Source organism: Canis aureus, chromosome 2 (assembly GCF_053574225.1).
Source record: "Canis aureus isolate CA01 chromosome 2, VMU_Caureus_v.1.0, whole genome shotgun sequence".
Taxonomy (NCBI): Eukaryota; Metazoa; Chordata; class Mammalia; order Carnivora; family Canidae; genus Canis; species Canis aureus.
The window spans coordinates 33,354,685-33,376,524 of NC_135612.1; the positions used below are offsets into that span (position 1 = coordinate 33,354,685).

Consider the following 21,840-nt stretch of genomic DNA (forward strand, 5'->3'; position numbering starts at 1 on the left):
GAGATACTGAGCTGCAAATATGTGTGTGTCAGGTGTATGCATGTGTATACAAGCCTTTGTATATGTACATGTGAGTATGCATGCGTGTGTATGTGTGTGTATAGTGTGCACGAGTATATATAGACATATGTGCATGTATGCATATGAGCTTATACATGTGAATTTGTAAGTGTTCTTCTATGAGTATTTATGTGTGTGAGTCCAGGTATGCATGCAAGCCAGTGTACAGCTCTGCACAGGTTTATACAAATGCATACAGCTATGAATACACACATATGTGACTCACATGTATGCACACACATGTGGCTATGTGGGTGTGCATATATGTATGCAAGTACATGTGTGAACTGTATTGTTTTGCAGGATAACACTCAATTTGGATTTGTTTGACATTATTCTCATGCTTAGACTGGGATTGTGGGGTTTGGAGAGAAAGACTGCAGCTTTAAAGTGTTATTTTCACCACATGCCAAGGGTACACATTATCTTTTTTTTTTAAGATTTTATTTATTTATGTATTTGAAAGAGAGAGAGCACCAGTGGGAGGAGGGTCCGAGAGAGAAGCAGACTCCCTTCCTGGGGCTCGATCCCAAGACCTTGAGATCATGACTGATCTGAAGGCAGATGCTTAACCAGCTGAGCCCCCCAGTTGCCCCCAAGGGTACACATTATCAACATGACTTATAACTGTCACAACTGTAATTAACTTGATCCCTGGGTTGAAGCAGTGATTTTTCAGATTTTTCCACTGTGAAGTTCTTCCCCTAAATCCCATACTGTCCTCCTTAGAAAAAAGTTAGTGTATGCAGATCTCATTAATAGAGCATGGAGTATGCTCCAGAGTGATGTATCTACAGAACATATTTGGAATTCTTCTACATAGATTTGTTTATTCCTTTCCAATTATTTGCTTATTCACTTGTTTTATTTTATCAGCATAGACTCATGGATATTTATTTTTTACTTTGTAATGCAATACTACTTTATTTTTTATTCAAGTTATCCCACCTTTGGCCACTGGGAGCTCTTTCTGTTGGGTCCTGTGTCCCATTGACATAACCCAACATTGTGTTTCATTGTGTATGTCTTTGAGCTTTTCCTTATTTTCTAGCATTACAATATTTCACAGGCTCATCTTGTATATCCTGCTCCAGTCCTAGTATCAGTAGTTTCTTCAGTGATTCAATATTTTTTATTGGAGTTCAATCTGCCAACATATAGTAGTTTTTAAATTGGAGAATGGTATTAGAACATAAGATCTGTGCTCTTAGTTTGCTCATCAATACTGGTATGTCATTGATTTTAGATCTTCTCAGCAGATAGAACATGAAAATATATGTATGTATACTAACATACGTATACATACAGGTCTATAAATATTTCTAAAGCAACCATCTGTTTCTATATTAAGCTAAACAGGAGTTCACATTGATGTCTGCAGCTCTAACCTATTAACGTATAGATAATTCTGGCCCCTCTCCCTTGCTTACCTGTAACCTCTCATTCCAACAGTGAGCTTTAACTCTCACCGTCTGCCATCCATCTACTTAGTTATCCAGTTCTAATACACATATATGGCAATATTAGACTTTGTAGCCTATATTCCCCAAGGGCAACAACTTTATCTAATAAAGTCCAGTCCTTTTTGTACAGTTCCTTATCCCCTTTAGTCTTATAAAACTACACTCATTCTCAGTTTAGATCAGCAACCCTTCACTCACCAGTGAGGCGGTTTCATACATTTATAATGCGGTTAGATTATTTTGTCATAGTCTAGGATTCCCTGATGTCCTAAATGTTTTTTGGAAATTTGTATATATTAAGGTTCAGTCTTTGTGCTGTTTCATCAATTTAAAAAATTCATGTGCTTCACATTTTTAGTTTATCCTTCTTTCTCCCATAGCCCAAGACTATGACTGATCTTTTTACTATCTCTATAAGTATGCCTTTTTAGGATGTCACATAAATGCAATCATATAGTTTATAGCCTTTTAAAGATGGGCTTTGGGTGCAGTACAAGTGGCTCAGGGGTTTAGCGCCACCTTCAGCCCAGGGGTGATCCTGGAGACCTGGGTTCGAGTCCCACATTAGGCTCCCTGCATGGAGCCTGCTTCTCTCTCTGCCTGTATCTCTGCCTTTCTCTCTCTGTGTCTCTCATAAATAAATAAATAAAATCTTAAAAAAAAAGATAGGCTTCCTTTTTTTTTTTTCACTTAGCAGTATGCACTTAAGATTTGTGCATGTCTTTTCTTGGCTTGATAGCTCATTGGATAGCTTTTTATCACTGAATAGTATCTCACTGTATGGCTATCCCAGAGTTTGTTTATAGTTCACCTACTGAAAGGCATTTTATTGGCTTCCAATTACAGGAAATTATGAATAAATTATGAATAAAGCTGTTATAAATGTACAAGTTTATATTATGCAGCTCTTTATGTGGGCACGTGTTTTCCAATCAGTTGGGTATATACTTAAGAGCATGACTGCTGAGTTGTATCATGAGACTATGTTTAGCTTTGTAAAAACTTGCCAAACTGTCTTCCAAAGTGGTTGCACAATTTCGCAAGTGTTGATTTAAAAATATGCTTAACTTTTATCATTTATGTGTCAGGAATCTAAGTTTTGTCATCATCTGAGGTCAGGCATAAAGCATAAATTGTTTAGATTAAATGCTGAGCTTTTAGAATTAGAAGCATGATTCAATAATTAGCATATCATTCTTGGCTATGAATCTTAGGTGTGTCATTAACAGTAACATTAATATTATAAATGGGAAATTTTGCTATTATTTTCCTAAGACCCTAATGTTAGGGAGAATGATCAATTTAAAGGGTCACAGTTTCATACATCAATTTTCATACATGGCCAGGAATGTTAATGTTAATATTATTATTTAAAAATTTTTTCATTAAATATTTAAAACCTTTCTGACATAAAGGGCCTAAATATGGAAAACTTTTAAAAATGTTCTTTTTCAACTGTGTTAATTAGCTTGGACTGCTATCACAAAATATCATAGGTCAGGTAGCCTAAACAACAGAAATTTGTTTTTCACACTTCTAGAGGCTGGGAAGTCCAAGACAAAGGTGCCAGCTGATTTAGTTCCTGGTGAGGACTCTCTTCTTGGTTTGTAGATAGATGGCCACCTATGTGCTGTGTCCTCACATGACAAAATGAGAAAGCTCTGGTATCTCTTCTTCTTTCAAGGAACCAGCCCTATTGGATTAGGGCCTCACACTTAAGACCTCATTTAACAGTCACTGATCCTTATCTGATAGTCTGGACCAACGACAAGTCTTATAAGACATGTAGAAATGCAAATGACCAGTGGAGAGCCATCTCCCTACAGCTTCCTATCTTGTCTTCAGCAGCCTTTCATTCAGGTTGCCCAGCTACACACTAATTCCCGACCTACCTTTCTAAAGCACCCTCTGTTTATGTCAGACTTAAACATCTGCTTACATCACTGCCATGTTCGGAAGTATCTAAGGTTCTCTGACATTTGTTAGTTTCTTTACAATGACAACTCTATTGTGGCATTCATCACATTTTGCTTTCTTTTACGTGCCTTTTTATTCTATTAGATTGTAAACTTCTTGGGAGGAGAGACAATATTAAATATTAAAAAATATTTTAATACCTGACAATGTTTAGTAGGTGTTTCAATAAACATAGAATTTCAGTCTTCCTTAAGAAATTAAATGTATACCTTTTTGGGTTTAGAAATGTGACTTCTGAATCATGTTTTCTAATATGTCATTCTATTAGAAGGTAGATTACTAGGAACTATCAGAATTAAAATATAAATCATCTATACCTCTGTATACACATATGTATCTTACATGTAAAAGTTCAGTACCCTATTTGGAAAGATCCCTGAAGTTCACATATAGACCCTTCCTTCTTGAGGCTCACATCCTAGATGAGGATACAGGTCATACACACAAGCAAAGAAAGCTACAAGTATGGACAGGATAAAATAGGTTTGAAGTTAATAGTCAAAGGAGTGAGACACTAGGAATGGCAAGCCTGTTGGAATCTCTGTGGCCTGAACTTATAGGACTGACTTTGGGATAGTCTTAGAGGATGACTATGGTTACATACATGGTGAGAAAAGGGAAAAACTTTCCAACTGAGGGCCTCACCTGAGGAGATACTGGGGGCAGAAGACTTGAATTCTGCTGGGTGTTGGATCTATCCTGTTGATCATTGCCAAGGAAACTTGGTGCAGACTACCTTTATAAAGATTGTGGTACAGCAATGAGCCTTGAAATACAGAGCTGTCTCCATCTGGAGCAAAAAGCAGGGATGTTCATCATTGCCTATAATAGATTTGAGTTCCCTACACTCTTAACACCTCTCGTGACATGACTCCCTGCACATGCAGGTGCCATCTGACCCCTGTAAGTTGTCCTGTGGGCACTGAGACTGGAAACTGGCTGCAGACAGGCTAATGCTCAGGCTGCCATGAGTCCTTTGTGTCTAACCCCAGAGTTTTATGCCCGTGCCTTCTGCCAGCCTCCATGAAGAGTGGGTAGGCATTCTGTTCACTTTGATATCACTCAAAGATCACCAGCAAAAGATTTTTCAGAGGGCAGCCCAGGTGGCTCAGCAGTTTAGCGCTGCCTTCAGCCCAGGGCCTGATCCCGGAGACCAGGGATTCAGTCCCACATCAGGCTCACCACATGGTGCCTGCTTCTCCCTCTGTCTGTGTCTCTGCCTCTCTCTCTCTGTGTCTCTCATGAATAAATAAATAAAATCTTAAAAAAAAAGATTTTGCAGAGAAGCCTCCTCAAGTGGGAAATTTTTTTTTTATTGGAGTTCAATTTGCCAACATATAGAATAACACCCAGTGCTTATCCCATCAAGTGCCCCCCTCAGTGCCCGTCACCGAGTCACCCCCACCCCTCGCCCACCTCCCCTTCCACCACCCCTAGTTCTTTTCCCAGAGTTAGGAGTCTCTCATGTTCTGTCTCCTTTTCTGATATTTCCCACTCATTTTTTCTCCTTTCCCCTTTATTTCCTTTCACTATTTTTTATATTCCCCAAATGAATGAGACCATATAATGTTTGTCCTTCTCCGATTGACTTATTTCACTCAGCATAATACCCTCCAGGTCCCTCCACATCGATGCAAATGGTGGGTATTTGTCGTTTCTAATGACTGAGTAATATTCCATTGTATAAATAAACCACATCTTCTTTATCCATTCATCTTTCGATGGACACCGAGGCTCCTTCCACAGTTTGGCTATTGTGGACATTGCTGCTAGAAACATCGGGGTGCAGGTGTCCTGGTGTTTCACTGCATCTGTATCTTTGGGGTAAATCCCCAGCAATGCAATTGCTGGGTCTTAGGACAGATCTATTTTTAACTCTTTGGGGGAACCTCCACACAGTTTTCCAGAGTGGCTGCACCATTTCACATTCTCAAGTGGGAAATTTGAGGAGAATTTATTACAGGAAATATTTACATGGGATAATTCAGTAAGCTGGAGGGCATCACCATCCTTGGGCTGGAAGGCACAGCGGAGGGATAAGTTATGAGAACTTGGAAGGAGGCAGAAAGCAGCTGGCCAATGAGTGCTCTTCCTAGACAAATTTCCCAGATAGCTAGGACCTTGCTCCCAGTATACATAGTATAAAAAATATGTATGTATATACACATATATACATAACTAAGCACATAGATGTGTTTTAACTTAACAATAAAACTTAAAGGACAATTCCCATCATAATTCATATTACTCTCCTGCTCTTCAGTGTTGTTTTGTATTCTATTATATAATGGATCCTTATACTTTACATGTTGTCTGTTGGTGAACATATTTTTCCAGGTTTTGCTAGCCTGTTGTAGATACCTTTGGGACATGTACATGTCTCTAGAATGGAATCTTACAAGTTGAATGCTTAGAGTAAAGGTTCTTGGTTATTAATAATTTGCTGGGTATTGCTGAATTGCCCTGTCAATAAGTTACACTAATTTACCTCATCCTACAAGTATGAGGGTGCTTGTTCTCTAAACCTTTACCAGTATTTTATACTTTCTTTTTATCTTTGCCAACTTAATGTATAAAAATGATATCTCATTGTATAATCCCTTAGTGTAAGCACTGCTTTGGGGGAATCTATTTCCTTTGTGTATATGTTGTCTGGGTACAGCCATCAATGTGGGTTTCCTACAAACTGTGTCCACTGCTTCTCATGCATGCCAGGAAAGTTCAGCTGATGGGTGAGACTCCTAACTACAGTGCTCAAAGGTTTCATGAGGCATTTGAATTAATTGAAAGAATTTCTCACCACCTTCCCCCCCTTCGGTTAGTTAAAATTATTTCCTCAAATATTTCAGGATTTTATTCTGTGCTATCTTACTTAGATTGCTGGCTGGAGATCAGGCTTCCCATCTTTCCTTGCCATATCAACAGCCAGAAGGCACAGCAAAAGCCCTGTTCCAGGGGGTGGAGCTTCCCTGGGCATATTGGACCTTTGTGATGGCCACAATCCTTTCCTCATTTATCTGTTAGGCAAAGCCACATTTTTGTTTTAATGTGAACACACCTGTACTTGGTATAATAAATAACACAGTGATCTTTTTAAAATTCAATTCAATTATCCAACATATAATACATCATTAGTTTCAGATGTAGTTTTCAATAATTCATCAGTTGCATCTAACACCCAGTGCTCATCACATCAAGTGCCCTCCTTAATACCCATCACTCAGTTACCCCATCTCCTCACTCACCTCCCCTTCAGCAACCCTGTTTGTAATGACACAGTGATCTTCAAGATGAATTGAACTAATGTTTTAAAATTTATATTTATTTTAGTGTTTCAGCTTTTCCTTGAATAGTCAATGGATGATTGACACTTTTTAATAATTGTGTTACTATCCTAAATATGTCAAATATTCTACATCAGCTTCATCTGTCTTTTGTCAGTAGGCATCATCATTTGTCTTAAACATTTCTTAATCATTATTTATTGCTGTACATTTGATATACTTATATTCTGCAGTCTTACTATTTGTCATGCTTATTTAATATCCTATTTTTCTCCACTCATAAGATCTTTCTTATGTCCCTCTCACTTAGCTTTTTTTTTGTCTTTTCAAAGTAAACTGATTTTCTCCTATGTTCATTTTTTATCTATAGATTTTAAAAGATGCAACAAACTATGGTTTCCTCAGCTCTGGTTTAAGAGGTTTCTTTATCATCTTTTATCAGTACTTTCCGATAATAGTGTGGATTTGTTATTTCCAGCCTTTTGGGCATGAACTATGTATGAGAAGTCTCTTTCTTCTATATCATAAGGCTCATTGTACTATACCCCACTGTAATTATAAATCTTAGTGATCTGATGGATACATCCTCCTCATGGAAAAGCTTTGAATTAAGATGAAATAGTCCCTTTTAATGAACTCAAATACCTTGCATATCTGATAGTTTCTATTCTCCTATTTTCATTTTTCAAATAAAAGTTTGTTGGGACCTGGAAGACTAAGGGCAGTTTCTACAATTTCTGTGTCACTTGAGCCTGACTAAGGCATGCTGCCTTCCTAGGTTGTGCATGTAGGTGTGTGTGTATAGGATGTAGGAAGGCAGGTGAAGATACCCTTGGGAGTGGCTTCAACTTCTGTTGAGCTCAGAAGATGCAAGGTGGAAGCCAGGGAGGAGAGAGGCCCTTCCCATTTGCCTGGGACCCTGAGGAGATGTTTTTGGTTTTTGTTTTTTTAAGATTTTATTTATTTGAGAAAGAGAGACCGAGAGAGAATGAGAGAGAGAGAGACAGAGAGACCAAGGGAGAGCATGAGCATGGGGAGGGGCAAAGGGAGAGGGCGAGAAGGAAGCATACTCCCTGCTGAGAGGGAGCACAAAACTGCATGTGGGGTTTCAGGTAGGGCTCCATCCCAAGTCTCTGGGATCATGACCTGAGCCAAAGTTTGAGGTTTAATCAACTGAGCCACCCAGGGACCTCTCGCACACACTTCTTATCCAGATGTGAGGTGAGCTGGGCGAGGACTCTGCCCTCTGCTCTCGTGTTCCTGAAGCAAAGCCAACCCCTTTTCTTTCCCTTTTCATAGAAGCATTTGCTTCTCATCAGCACCCCTGCTGATCCCCCAGAGCCCACACTTGTTCTTATGCATGTAGGTGTGGGGCCAGAGCACCAGCTAGGACCTGATTGGGCCAACAGGGAACCTCTGAGCATCTGTACTGGGCCTGTGGGAAAAACGTGTTTTGGAGAGAAATACATTTATGACAAGGAACAGTTGTAGACGGTCTGGGGTGACTATCAGCAATGTATTAATGAAGGCCTTAGCAAAGCAAATACAGGCAAGGAAGGCCTTGCATGTCTTACCTCTAGTTAATGAGATAGTTACAGTCAGGAAGTCACAGTAGGAGAAACGGATGCTATTTAATTGGGATAGTGCTTACCTAGAGCATTCTCTCCATCACACATTTCCTTTTTCCTCTGAGGAAAAGAGGGTTTACCCTTTTGTTCATATTGGGATTGGATATTATTTGGACACTTTAGAAAAAGAAGAGCAAGCTGACAGTTTTATATCCTGAACTGGGAAATGAAGAGTAATTTCACTAAAATGGCAGTGCCATGGGCAAAAAGGCAGTTTATCATATAATTGTCTTCAATCTTTTTTAATGAAAGATTTTTTTAATGTTTTATTCTTCTTCCTATCAATCCTAAAGCCTGGCATAAAATTCTTTCCAGCCGAAGGCCACCACTCTGTTGTATTATATAGTGATCAATTTAAGTGAGATTAATGAGGAAAACAGGGGCATTTTCTTACCTTCACGTTACATTATAGGTGTAATTCTCCTCTTTTTGCTAGAAATTCAACAGGAGAGGGATGCCTGGGTAGCTCAACAGTTGAGCACCTGTCTTTGGCTCAGGTCGTGAGACTAGTCAGGGGATCAAGTCCCCCATCAGCCTCCCTGCATGGAGCCTGCTTCTCCCTTTGCCTATGTCTCTCTCTGCCTCTCTTTCGATGTCTCTCATGAATAAATAAATAAAATCTTAAAAAAAAGAGAAATTCAACAGGAGAAAATATTTTATCTCAAGAGTTTTTCTTTTAGAAAATCCTTATAATTTTATAATTGAATACTTAAAAGTCTAAGGTATATATTATTCTATATGTGGTTAGTAAAATGAATTTGGGTATTTCAATGGGCAGAAGGCTGTGGTGAATTTTGATGAATGAAGACTTTCATACAGGAATTCACCTGGTTGATGGCGGGTCTTCTCTCCAATATCTATCTCATGTTTAAGGCATCTACTTCATATACATGCAGTATCACTTAATAAAAATATTCAATATGTTGTAAAAATTACTTATGGAAATATGTATGGAATGCCTCAATCCAACTTTGGGATCATTTTTATATAGTGATATGAAGTAAAGATGAACTGATCCTGTACCAGTTTAATCATTGTCAAACCCTCTGGCCACAAGGTTGGTGCAGGGGCAAAGGGGATCACATCTGTGAGGCCTCCTACACCTGGCATGGGACTTGGTATTTGGTACCCTTTCTTATTTGGTCACCATGTCATATAGATAGCCAGGTATTATTAGTTTTATGGGTAACTGACATGATTTCTGTGACTTGATCATGATGACAAAGCTACATCGTCCTATTGTTCAAGTGATGTGTGTGCTACCAACCTCAGACACACAGTTGTTATATTTCCCTATATATAGAGAGATAGAGAAAAGATGAGCTTTCATCACAGTATTTCAACACTCTGAAACAGCATTAATCCATTTTCTTTTCTTGATTGACTTATAAGTTGGAAAAAATCAATAGATCTGAGATTCCTAAGCTTCAAAAGTTGATAACTTCTTGAATTAGAATAGTTCTACTGAAATGGGAAGCAATAGAAAAGAGTGAGGGGAAAGTCTTCATTGTCAGAGTGAATAAAACACTCCAGAACAGTGAGATTCAGCATTATTCAAAATGGAAGTTATAAGAAATTGAAGAAATCTGGGAAATTGGAAGATAGGAAGAAAGGCCTACGTGGATAAGAGTTGGTTCATGTGAAGCAGAAAGAGGGCCAAGAGGAAGGAGCTGGGAGGTTGGGGATCCAGAAGATTGGAGCTAGTAAATGATGTGGAGCACCTGGTTGTTCTCCCAAAGCTGACAATGAGAGCTAGATGGAGAGAAAAGAGCACTGAGGTGAAGAGGGTCCATTCAATCCAAGAGAGTGTCTGGAAGATACTGAGGCAGGAGCAGGACATCTGTTATCCTGGGACATGACAGATGCAAACCCAGTCTGGATTTGGAGTAACACTCCATTTGGATTCCTCATTTACTATTTCCCACCAATTCCACTTCCAGTTTCCTACTTGACTCCAGACCCAATGTTCTAAGGCCCATCCTCCCTGATACCCTGTTGCCCTGAATATACACCTCATCCTCTCCTTTTCCTTCATGCTTGTCCTCCCCTTTTTGGTCAATATGGTACATTTTCCTAAATATTTAGGCCAGCAGCTGAGTCATAGAATGTCAATGCTGTACTGAAATTTACAGATCATTCTCCAACCCTTACTCAAAACTATGCATCATTTCCCAATTTCACATGTCTCCCAGTTCCTAAGAATGCCCATTTTGGGTTTAGTTCTACAGTTGGACAATTCTTCTTCATAAGGAAGTGGATTATGCCTCCAGTGGTCTTCTCCCAGGCTTTCTACTCATGGATCCTAGTGCAATATTCTCAGCCCGAAGGGAAAGTGGTTTTAACTTCTTCCCCGGGCAGTGACGTGGTCATTGGCTACTATAACAAAGTACCGCAGACTGGGTGGTTTGTAAACAATAGACATTTTTTCCTCACAGTTTTGGAGGCTAAAAATCTGAGATCAGGGTTCCCACATGGTCAGGTTCTCTTCCAGGTCTCTTGACAATGGACTTCTCAATGTGTCCTTGCATGGTGGAAATAGAGAAAGAGAACACACTGGGGTCCTTTTTATAAGGGCAGTAATCCCATTCATAAAGCTTCTACCCTAATGACCCAATAACCTTCCAATGGCCTTACCTCCAAATACTTGCACATTGGGGGTTGTGACTTATGAATTTGGGGAGACACAAACATTTAGCCTATAGCAGATGGCCAATCCCCCCGGAGCTCTCCTTTCTCCACCTAAAATCCTTGGGTGATAGTACATCCTTGCCCATCCTTTCTGAGCCAGTGTGAGTTCTTCCATTTCCTCCATAAAGTGTGGGCTTGCCAGAGCAGGAAGGAACGATTTCCTCCTTGTTTTATAGTCTATCCTTTATTTGTGAAGCCTGATACTGCATTAACCCCCATGTGGAGTGAGGAGAAAGGGATGTGTGCTGGGGCAAGGGACTGGGCAAGTATTTGATTTCCATTTCCTTTGCCTGCTATGTCAGCTGGTACAGACAGGTATGAAGCAATTACCTAAGTGAGTTCAGAAAACCAATTGCCAGGACACCTGATTGCCTCAGTGGTTGAGCATCTGCATTTGGCTCAGGTTGTGATCCTCAGGTCCTGGGATTGTTACCTGCATCAAGCTCCCCTAAAGGAGCCTGCTGCTCCTTCTGCCTATGTCTCTGCCTCTCGCGGCGTCTCTCATGAATAAATAAGTAAAATCTTAAAAAAAAAACAAACAATTGCCTTTGCTTTCTTATTACTAACATCACCAGGGGAAGCCCCTTCATCCCATCCCCATACAGCTCAAACTTCCCTTTATTGAGTATACAAGGTCTAAATCTGCTCTTTTGAGTGAAGGGGTACTAAGAAAACATGGATTGGAGGCTCATATTCAAACAAGTGGCAGAGCTGTGGATTTATTGCTTGGCTTTTTTCACTCCCCTGAAGAAAATGGGGTTTAATAATAATCTTCTCTCATATAAGAAAAAAAATCCTCAGGAAAGAAATCACTCAATCACTCGTGGCATCCAACTTACTAAAGTATTCTCTAGAGGAAAGTTCTTCAAATTCTTTAATCTGCTTACATAAACTGGAGTTAGGACATGATGCAGGGTTCTGCTTGTACAGGGAAGTATTTGCTGTCAATAGGAGGCTGGTCTGTGAGTTCCCTGAGGGTAGGGCTCTATTTTCTTATTCTTCACGGCATGTTTATTGACAGCATTTATCACTGCATGAAATCATGTGTGCATATATGTGCTTATGTGTGGATACTTGTCTTCATTTCCACGTAGTGACATGTGATATTGAGGAAAATAAGTCACAATGAGGTGCTTGAAAATGCCTGGTAGAGGTTAGGTTGGGGCTCCTTTTGAAGAGTGAGTCAGCAAAGACTCTGAGATGTCCCTTGTTCTGAGAGAAGTGAGGGTAAGTCAGCAGACATGTGGGGAGCAAGGACTGGGTATAGGAATCCTTAGTGGAAAGGCCCTGCAGCATGGGGGTTGGGGGGCAGCTTAGGCCAGACATAGCCTTACAGAACCTGTCAGAAACCTGGATGCTGTTTCTGTATTACAGGAAGCCATCAGAAGGATTTGGGCAAGGTGTGATATGATCAGATTCACATTTGCTGGTATCTTTCTGGCTGCTCCATATATGGACAGAGTGGTAACCAGAGCCAGTTAGGGTGATTCCAGCTGTCCCGACTGGGAATGCTGGTGTTTGGACTGGGGATGCATGGGCTGGGCATGACCTGGGGCATATGTCCCTGATAGGGCTGAGGGGATTTGCTGATGTGTCAGATGTGGGGTTTGAGGACTGGAAAGGAATCAGGGATGATTTCCAGGTCTGGTCTGGACCATTCTGGATGAGGGCAGGAATACAGACTGAAGCACAAATGTGAAGAGGCTGGTGCAACAGCCAGTCAGGCTTGGTGACACATACCTTGTTTGCTACCTGCCAGATTTTATTAAGGCAGCCAGAAGTCTTCTCCAAAGTCTGGGCCACCACTCTATTGAAAAATTTTTTGTTTTTGTTTTGTTTTTGTTTTTGTTTTGTTTTGCTGTTTGTAGCAAACACCCTGTTTCCTATGAGACAGCCTTTTTACTTATTAATTTTTTTTGTGGGGGAAGAGAGGAGGATTTTATTTTATATATTTTTATGTTTTTTAAATGTATTTAATTGTGGTTTTGATTTGTATTTCCCCGATGGCAAGTGATGCAGAGCATTTCCTCATGTGCTTGTTGGCCATGTCTATGTCTTCCTCTGTGAGATTTCTGTTCATGTCTTTTGCCCATTTCATGATTGGATTGTTTGTTTCTTTGGTGTTGAGTTTAATAAGTTCTTTATAGATCTTGGAAACTAGCCCTTTATCTGATACATCATTTGCAAATATCTTCTCCCATTCTGTACGTTGTCTTTTAGTTTTGTTGATGTTTTCTTTTGCTGTGCAGAAGCTTTTTACCTTGATGAAGTCCCAATAGTTTATTTTTGCTTTAGTTTCCCTTGCCTTCATAGATGTATCTTGCAAGAAGTTGCTGTGGCCAAGTTCAGAAAGAGTGGTGCCTGTGATACCACCTCACACCAGTGAGAATGGGAAAAATTAACAAGACAGAAAACAACACATGTTGGAGAGGATGTGGAGAAAGGGGAACCCTCTTGCACTGTTGGTGGGAATGTGAACTGGTGCAGCCACTCAGGAAAACTGTGTGGAAGAGTTAAAAATATAACTACCCTACGACCCAGCAATCACACTGCTGGGGATTTACCAAAAATACAGATGCAGTAAAACACTGAGACACCTGCACCTCAATGTTTATAGCAGCAATGTCCACAATAGCCAGACTGTGGAAGGAGCCTCAGCGTCCATCGAAAGGTGAATGGATAAAGAGGATGTGGTGTATGTATACAATGGAATATTACTCAGCCATTAGAAATGACAAATACCCACCATTTGCTTAAATGTGAGTGAAATTGGAAGGTATTATGCTTAGTGAAGTAAGTCAATTGGAGAAGGACAAACATTATATGGTCTCATTGATTCAGGGAATATAAAAAAATAGTGAAAGAGATTATAGGGGAAAGGAGAGAAAATGAGTGGGAAATATCAGTGAGGGTGACAGAACATGAGAGACTCTGAGAAATGAACAAGGGGTGGTGGAAGGGGAGGTGGGCGGGGTGATGGGGTGACTGGGTGATGGGCACAGAGGTGGGCACTTGACGGGATGAGCACTGGGTGTTATGCTATATGTTGGCAAATCGAACTCCAATTAAAAAATATACAAAAATAAAATAAAGGCTCACTGGTGGATTCTAAAAAAATAAAAATAAAAAATAAAAATGTATTTAAATTCAATTTAATTAACATATAATGTATTATTAGTTTCAGGGGTACAATTTAGTGATTCATCAGTTACATATGATGCTCAGTGCTCATTACATCAAGTGCCTTCCTTTTTTTAAATTAATTAATTAATTTTTTAATGAATTTATTTTCATTGGTGTTCAATTTACCAACATATAGAATAACACCCAGTGCTCATCCCGTCAAGTGCCCCCCTCAGTGCCCGTCACCCGTTCACCACCACCCCCCGCCCTCCTCCCCTTCCACCACCCCTAGTTAGTTTCCCAGAGTTAGGAGTCTTTATGTTCTGTCTCCCTTTCTGATATTTCCCACACATTTCTTCTCCCTTCCCTTATATTCCCTTTCACTATTATTTATATTCCCCAAATGAATGAGAACATACACTGTCCTTCTCCGATTGACGTACTTCACTCAGCTTAATACCTTCCAGTTCCATCCACATTGAAGCAAATGGTGGGTATTTGTCATTTCTAATGGTTGAGTAATATTCCATTGTATACATAAACCACATCTTCTTTATCCATTCATCTTTCGATGGACACCGAGGCTCCTTCCACAGTTTGGCTATTGTGGACATTGCTGCTAGAAACATCGGGGTGCAGGTGTCCCGGCATTTCGTTGCATCTGAATCTTTGGGGTAAATCCCCAACAGTGCAATTACTGGGTCGTAGGGCAGGTCTATTTTTAACTCTTTGAGGAACCTCCACATATTTTCCAGAGTGGCTGCACCAGTTCACATTCCCACCAACAGTGTAAGAGGGTTCCCTTTTCTCTGCATCCTCTCCAACATTTGTGGTTTCCTGCCTCGTTAATTTTTCCCATTCTCACTGGTGTGAGGTGGTATCTCATTGTGGTTTTGATTTGTTATTTCCCTGATGGCAAGTGATGCAGAGCATTTTGTCATGTGCATGTTGGCCATGTCTATGTCTTCCTCTGTGAGATTTCTGTTCATGTCTTTTGCCCATTTCATGATTGGATTGTTTGTTTCTTTGGTGTTGAGTTTAATAAGTTCTTTATAGATCTTGGATACTAGCCCTTTATCTGATACGTCATTTGCAAATATCTTCTCCCATTCTGTAGGTTGTCTTTGAGTTTGGTTGACTGTATCCTTTGCTGTGCAAAAGCTTCTTATCTTGATGAAGTCCCAATAGTTCATTTTTGCTTTTGTTTCTTTTGCCTTCGTGGATGTATCTTGCAAGAAGTTACTGTGGCTGAGTTCAAAAAGGGTGTTGCCTGTGTTCTTCTCCAGGATTTTGATGGAATCTTGTCTCACATTTAGATCTTTCATCCATTTTGAGTTTATCTTTGTGTATGGTAAAAGAGAGTGGTCTAGTTTCATTCTTCTGCACGTGTCCAATTTTCCCAGCACCATTTATTGAAGAGACTGTCTTTCTTCCACTGGATAGTCTTTCCTCCTTTATCAAATATGCTGGGAGCCTTTCCCCTAAGATCAGGAACAAGACAGGGATGTCCACTCTCACCACTGTTATTCAACATAGTACTGGAAGTCCTAGCCTCAGCAATCAGGCAACAAAAAGACATTAAAGGCATTCAAATTGGCCTAGAAGGAGTAAAACTCTCCCTCTTCGCCGATGACATGATACTCTACATAGAAAACCCAAAAGCCTCCACCCCACGATTGCTAGAACTCATACAGCAATTTGGTAGTGTGGCAGGATACAAAATCAATGCCCAGAAATCAATGGCATTTCTATACACTAACAATGAGACTGAAGAAAGAGAAATTAAGGAGTCAATCCCATTTACAATTGCACCCAAAAGCATAGGATACCTAGGAATAAACCTAACCAAAGAGGTAAAGGATCTATACCCTAAGAACTATAGAACACTTCTGAAAGAAATTGAGGAAGACACAAAGAGATGGAAAAATATTCCATGCTCATGGATTGGCAGAATTAATATTGTGAAAATGTCAATGTTACCCAGGGCAATGTACATGTTTAATGCAATCTCTATCAAAATACCATGGACTTTCTTCAGAGAGTTAGAACAAATTATTTTAAGATTTGTGTGGAACCAGAAAAGACCCCGAATAGCCAGGGCAATTTTAAAAAAGAAAACCATATCTGGGGGCATCACAATGCCAGATTTCAGGTTGTACTACAAAGCTGTGGTCATCAAGACAGTGTGGTACTGGCACAAAAACAGACACATAGATCAATGGAACAGAATAGAGAACCCAGAAGTGGATCAAGTGCCTTCCTTAATGCCCATCACCTAATTACCTCATCTCCCCACACCCACTTCCCCTCCAGCAATCCCTTAGTTTGTTTCCTGTAATTAAGAGTCTCTCATAGTTTGCCTCCCTCTCCTTTTGTATCTTTTTTTGTCCTTCCCTTCCCCTATCTGTCTTGTTTCTTAAATTCTACAAATGAGTGAAATCATATGGTGTTTGTCTTTCTGTGACGACTTATCTCACTTAGCATGATACCGTCTATCTAGTTCCATCCACATGATTGTATGGCAAGATTTCATTCTTTTTGATGGCTGAGTAAAATTCCATTATCTATATGTATGTGTACACACACTACTGCATTGGTTCTGCCTTTGAGTTATCCGGAACACTCATCCACTTCTCCTATCTCTTCCTTACAGCTGTGCCCAAAGCTCCTCTATTTTTACCCTACTTGTGGAAGTAATTGCTAGTCTACTCTTGCCTCCTTGTCCTCATTATATACACAATATTTTCAAAATGGCAATTTAAAAAATAGCTTTGCATTGTATTAAGTATCATGCCTTGCATGAACATGACTACTCCTCATGTATCTGTGCCCTGGTGCTGGTACTTCCTACGCAGAGCTCCTACCCTCACTGTATTTAGGCACCTCAGCCTAGGCCAGCCATCCCCACTCTCACACATCTCCTAACATCTCTCAATCCTGACCATGTTCCCAAGGCAGTGCTTCCAGACAGATGCTTCTTCATGACATCGATGACAGGTGCAATTAAATAACTGTACAGAGAGTTGTTAAATGTCTGTGTGTCTTGCTAGAATGCAAATTCAGTGAGATTTTGGGTCATGATCATGGTCAAAGGAGAACTTAACATAGGGCTTTGTATATCCTGGATGCTAAGTAAATATCGCTGGAAGGAAGGAAGGAAGGAAGGAAGGAGGGAAGGAAGGAAGGAAGGAAGGGACTCTTTTAAGGAAATAGCCTAGTTCTAACAATGATGTTTGGGATATTAGGTTCTAGGACACTAATGATTCCAAGGGTACTGGTGATTTGTTGTCTTTCTTTGCCAAGGGAAGGACAGCCTTGGGCCCCTCCCCTTTCTGGTCTTCTCTCTGGGATTTTCTCAGGCATTTTCCCATATTTCCTGGGTTTCAGTTCACTCACCCAAGAAAGAAGAGGTTGAACCAGATGGTTTCTGAAGTCCTTTGTGGTGCTAGCATTTTATGATTCTATTTTTGTCAAAGCCCCTCAGGAAATAAAACTGCAGTGTAATAATGAAAATAAAAAAGAACATTCTATTTGAAAGTGCTGTAGGCAATTCCTTTTTTTATATTCCTAAGAAATGGTTCTATTTCCATCCACATGAAATTGGGCCATTCTGGCTCTCTACTTCACAAAGTCAAACTGGGTGACTTTTCTCCTTTAAGTTTCAGGAACACAATTTAGTAAGTACAAGGAATCTGATATTTTTAATATGGTTGATTTTTCATTCCTTATGTGCAAATGTTGCTTAAGTGTGGCTTGGGTTAAAATTCAGAATCAATGAGCAAAATTGTAATGTTCAGTTTTCCAGACTTGATAGTAGATGAAGAAGGAGCATAGGAGTTTACCATTCTTCTAACAATTTCTGGGTGAAGATTGTATCTGAATTTGTTGGTGAATTCTTTAAGGAAAACTTATTAATTGCTACAGTTTTGAACATTTTGCTATATTCTGCCATAGTCTATTTTTACTTTTTAAAAATAGCTTTATTGAAATGTAATTGATATACAATAAACCACAAATGTTTACACTATAAAATTTAAGTTCTAACATATTTACATCTGTGAAACTTCCCCAGTAGTTATGGTTAATACACTATCATATTTCCCCCAGACATTTCCTGCCCCTCGTCCCCCATACTCAAAGAACTGCTAACGGGTCATGATCATGGTCAAAGGAGAACTTAATATAAGGCTTTGTATATCCTGGATGCTAAGTAAATATGGCTGGAAGGAAAGAAGGAAGGAAGGAAGGAAGGAAGGAAGGAAGGAAGGAAGGAAAGAAGGAAGGCAGGAAGAAAGGAAGGAAGGAAGTGACTCTTTTAAGGAAATAGCCTAGTTCTAGCAATGATGTTTGGAATGTTAGGTTCTAGGACACTAATGATTCCAAGGGTACTGGTGATTTGTTGTCTTTCAATAACAAAGTTTACTTTGCACTTTCTAGTTTTGTGTAAAAGGAATTATACAGCATGTATTATTCATTTGCCTTGTTTCTTACACTAAACAAAATTGAGATTCATATATGTTGTCATGTGGATCATTGATTCTTCCCTTTAATTGATGAGTAGTATTACAGTCTAAGGATTTTTCACAGCTTATTATTCTTTTGAAAATTGTTATTATTTCCTGTATTTGGCTATTACAAAAAGTTGCTAAGAATATTCAGGTACAAGTTTTTGTATGGACTTACCTGTTCTTTGAATAAATACCTAAGAGTGAAATGATTGGATCATACCGTAGGTGTGTGTTTACATTTTTAAGTAATCACCAATCTGTTTCTCAAAATGGCTGCATCATTTTACATTCCCACCAGCAGTGTATAAGAATTCCCATTTCTTTTCATACCATACCATACATGTGTTATTGCCTGTTTTACTTATTACAGCCATTGAATGGGTATAAAATGCAATTTGTGTGGGTTTTTTTTAGTTGTAGTAAAATACACTTAGCATAAAATTTACCAGCTTAACCATTTTTAAATGTGTAGCTCAGTGACATTAAGTACATTCACATTGTTGTGCAACTATCACTGTCATCTATCTTCTGTGCTCTTCTCATTTTGCAAAACTGAAATGGTACCCATTAAAAACCAGCTCACTATTCCCTTCCCTCAACCTCAGGAATTTCTATCTCTATTAATTTGACCACTCTAGGTACCTCAATAAAGTGGAATCATACAACATTTGTCATTTTGTGGTTATCATTTCATGATGTGAATATATAATGTCCTCAATATTTTTAAAAAAGATTTTATTTATGTATTCATGAGAGACCCAGAGAGAGAAGCAGAAACATTGGCAGAAGGAGCAGCAGGCTCCTCGTGGGGGAGCCTGATGTGGGACTCAGTCCTGGGACTCCAGGATCATGCCCTGAGCTAAAGAAAGATGCTCAACCACTGAGACACCCAGGTGTCCCAATGTCCTCAAGATTTATAGCATTGTTATAGCATGTTTCAGAATTTCCTTATTTTTTAAGGTTGAATGATATTCCAAGTATTTATATGTCACATTTTGAATGATATTCCATTGTATTTATATATCACATATCACTCATCCATCAGTGGATCCTTGGGTGTCTCCACCTTTTGGGGAGTTATTATTGAATACAGGTAGTGTTATTTCTCCATCTTTGTTGTTCTTTTGTTAGCATTGTTTGGGTTATTCTAGGTTATTTGCATTTCCATGTGAATTATAAAATCCGTTTGTCAACTTCTACAAAAAGCCTTGTGAGAGTTTTATTAGGATTGAGTTGAATTGATAGAAAAATTTGAAGAGAATTAATTTCTTAACCTATGAGTTTTTCCAATCTTGGCCAAGGTATATCTTTTTATTTAGTCTTTTTTATTTCTCTCAGAAATATTGTGTAGTTTTTTAGTATACAAGTGTTTTATGTCTTTTATCAGGTTTATTGCAAAATATTTCATATTTTTGATGCTATTATAAAGGTTTATTTAAATTTTAATTTCTGATTGATAAAGTTATTTATTAACTGTAGTACTCCTTTTGTAGATTTCATCAAATTTATTATGTAGATGATCAAGTAAACACAGTTTTACTTGTTCCTTTCCAATTTGTATTCCTTTTCCTTCTTTTTCTTGATTGGTTGCATTTACTGGATTACCTCCAGTAAAATTTTGAATAGATGTGGTGAGAGAGGATGTTGTCTTGTTCCTAATCTTTTTTTAAAAAAATATTTTATTTATTTATTTGAGAGAGAGAGAGTGAGCAAGGGAAAGAGTTAGGGCAAACAGGAGGAAGGGCAGAGGGAAAGGGAGAAGCAGACCCCACCAAGCAGGGAGCCTGATGCAGATGTTTAACTGACTGAGTCACCCAGGTGGCTGCATTGTTCCTGGTCTTATTGGGGAGTCACTTACACATTCACCATTAAGTATGAGGTTGGCGGTGTGTGTGGGCATTTAGATGCAGTTTGTCAGTTTGAGGGATTTACCTTCTATGCTTGGTTCCTGAGAGTTTTTATTAAAAGGGCATGTTGGTCAAATGCTTCTCTGTGTCAATTGAGATGACTCAGTATATATTTTCAGTTTGTTAATGTAGTGAATTATACTGATTTATTTTTTATTTTTTTATAAATTTATTTTTTATTGTTGTTCAATTTGTCAGCATACAGAATAACACCCAGTGCTCATCCCGTCAAGTGCCCACCTCAATGCCTGCCACCCAGTCACCCCCACCCCCCTGCCCACCTCCCCTTCCACCACCTCTAGTTCGTTTCCAAGAGTTAGGAGTCTTTCATGTTCTGTCTCCCTTTCTGATATTTCCCTCCCATTCTGTAGGTTGTCTTTTAGTTTTGTTGACTGTATCCTTTGCTGTGCAAAAGCTTCTTATCTTGATGAAGTCCCAATAGTTCATTTTTGCTTTTGTTTCTATTGCCTTCGTGGATGTATCTTGCAAGAAGTTACTGTGGCCGAGTTCAAAAAGGGTGTTGCCTGTGTTCTCCTCTAGGATTTTGATGGAATCTTGTCTCACATGTAGATCTTTCATCCATTTTGAGTTTATCTTTGTGTATGGTGAGTTTATCTTTGTGTATGGTGAAATATCTTTGTGTATGTGGTCTAGTTTCATTCTTCTGCATGTGGATGTCCAATTTTCCCAGCACCATTTATTGAAGAGACTGTCTTTTTTCCAGTGGATAGTCTTTCCTCCTTTGTCGAATATTATACAGTCAACAAAACTAAAAGACAACCTACAGAATAGGAGAAGATATTTGCAAATGACGTATCAGATAAAGGGCTAGTTTCAAGATCTATAAAGAACTTATTAAACTCAACACCAAAGAAACAAACAATCCAATCATGAAATGGGCAAAAGACATGAACAGAAATGTCAAAGAGGAAGACATAGACATGGCCAACAAGCACATGAGAAGATGCTCTGCATCACTTGCCATCAGGGAAATACAAATCAAAACCACACTGATTTATTTTAAAATTTTAAACTATTGCATCCTAGATAAATTCCACTTGGTCATGATATATTTCCTTTGAATATATTTTTTATTAGATTTGCAAAAATTTTGTTAAGAAATTTTTCCTGATTTCCTTTATTGTTTTTCTGTTTTCTAGTTTACTAATTTCTGCCCTAATCTTTATTATCTTCTTTCTTCT

General features: G+C 39.0%; 1 protein-coding gene across 1 annotated transcript in view; it reads left to right on the plus strand.

Annotated features, from left to right (window-relative positions):
• Positions 1-21,840, plus strand: part of OCA2 (OCA2 melanosomal transmembrane protein) — a 435,982-nt gene that overhangs the window by 342,012 nt on the left and 72,130 nt on the right. The window lies entirely within an intron of this gene.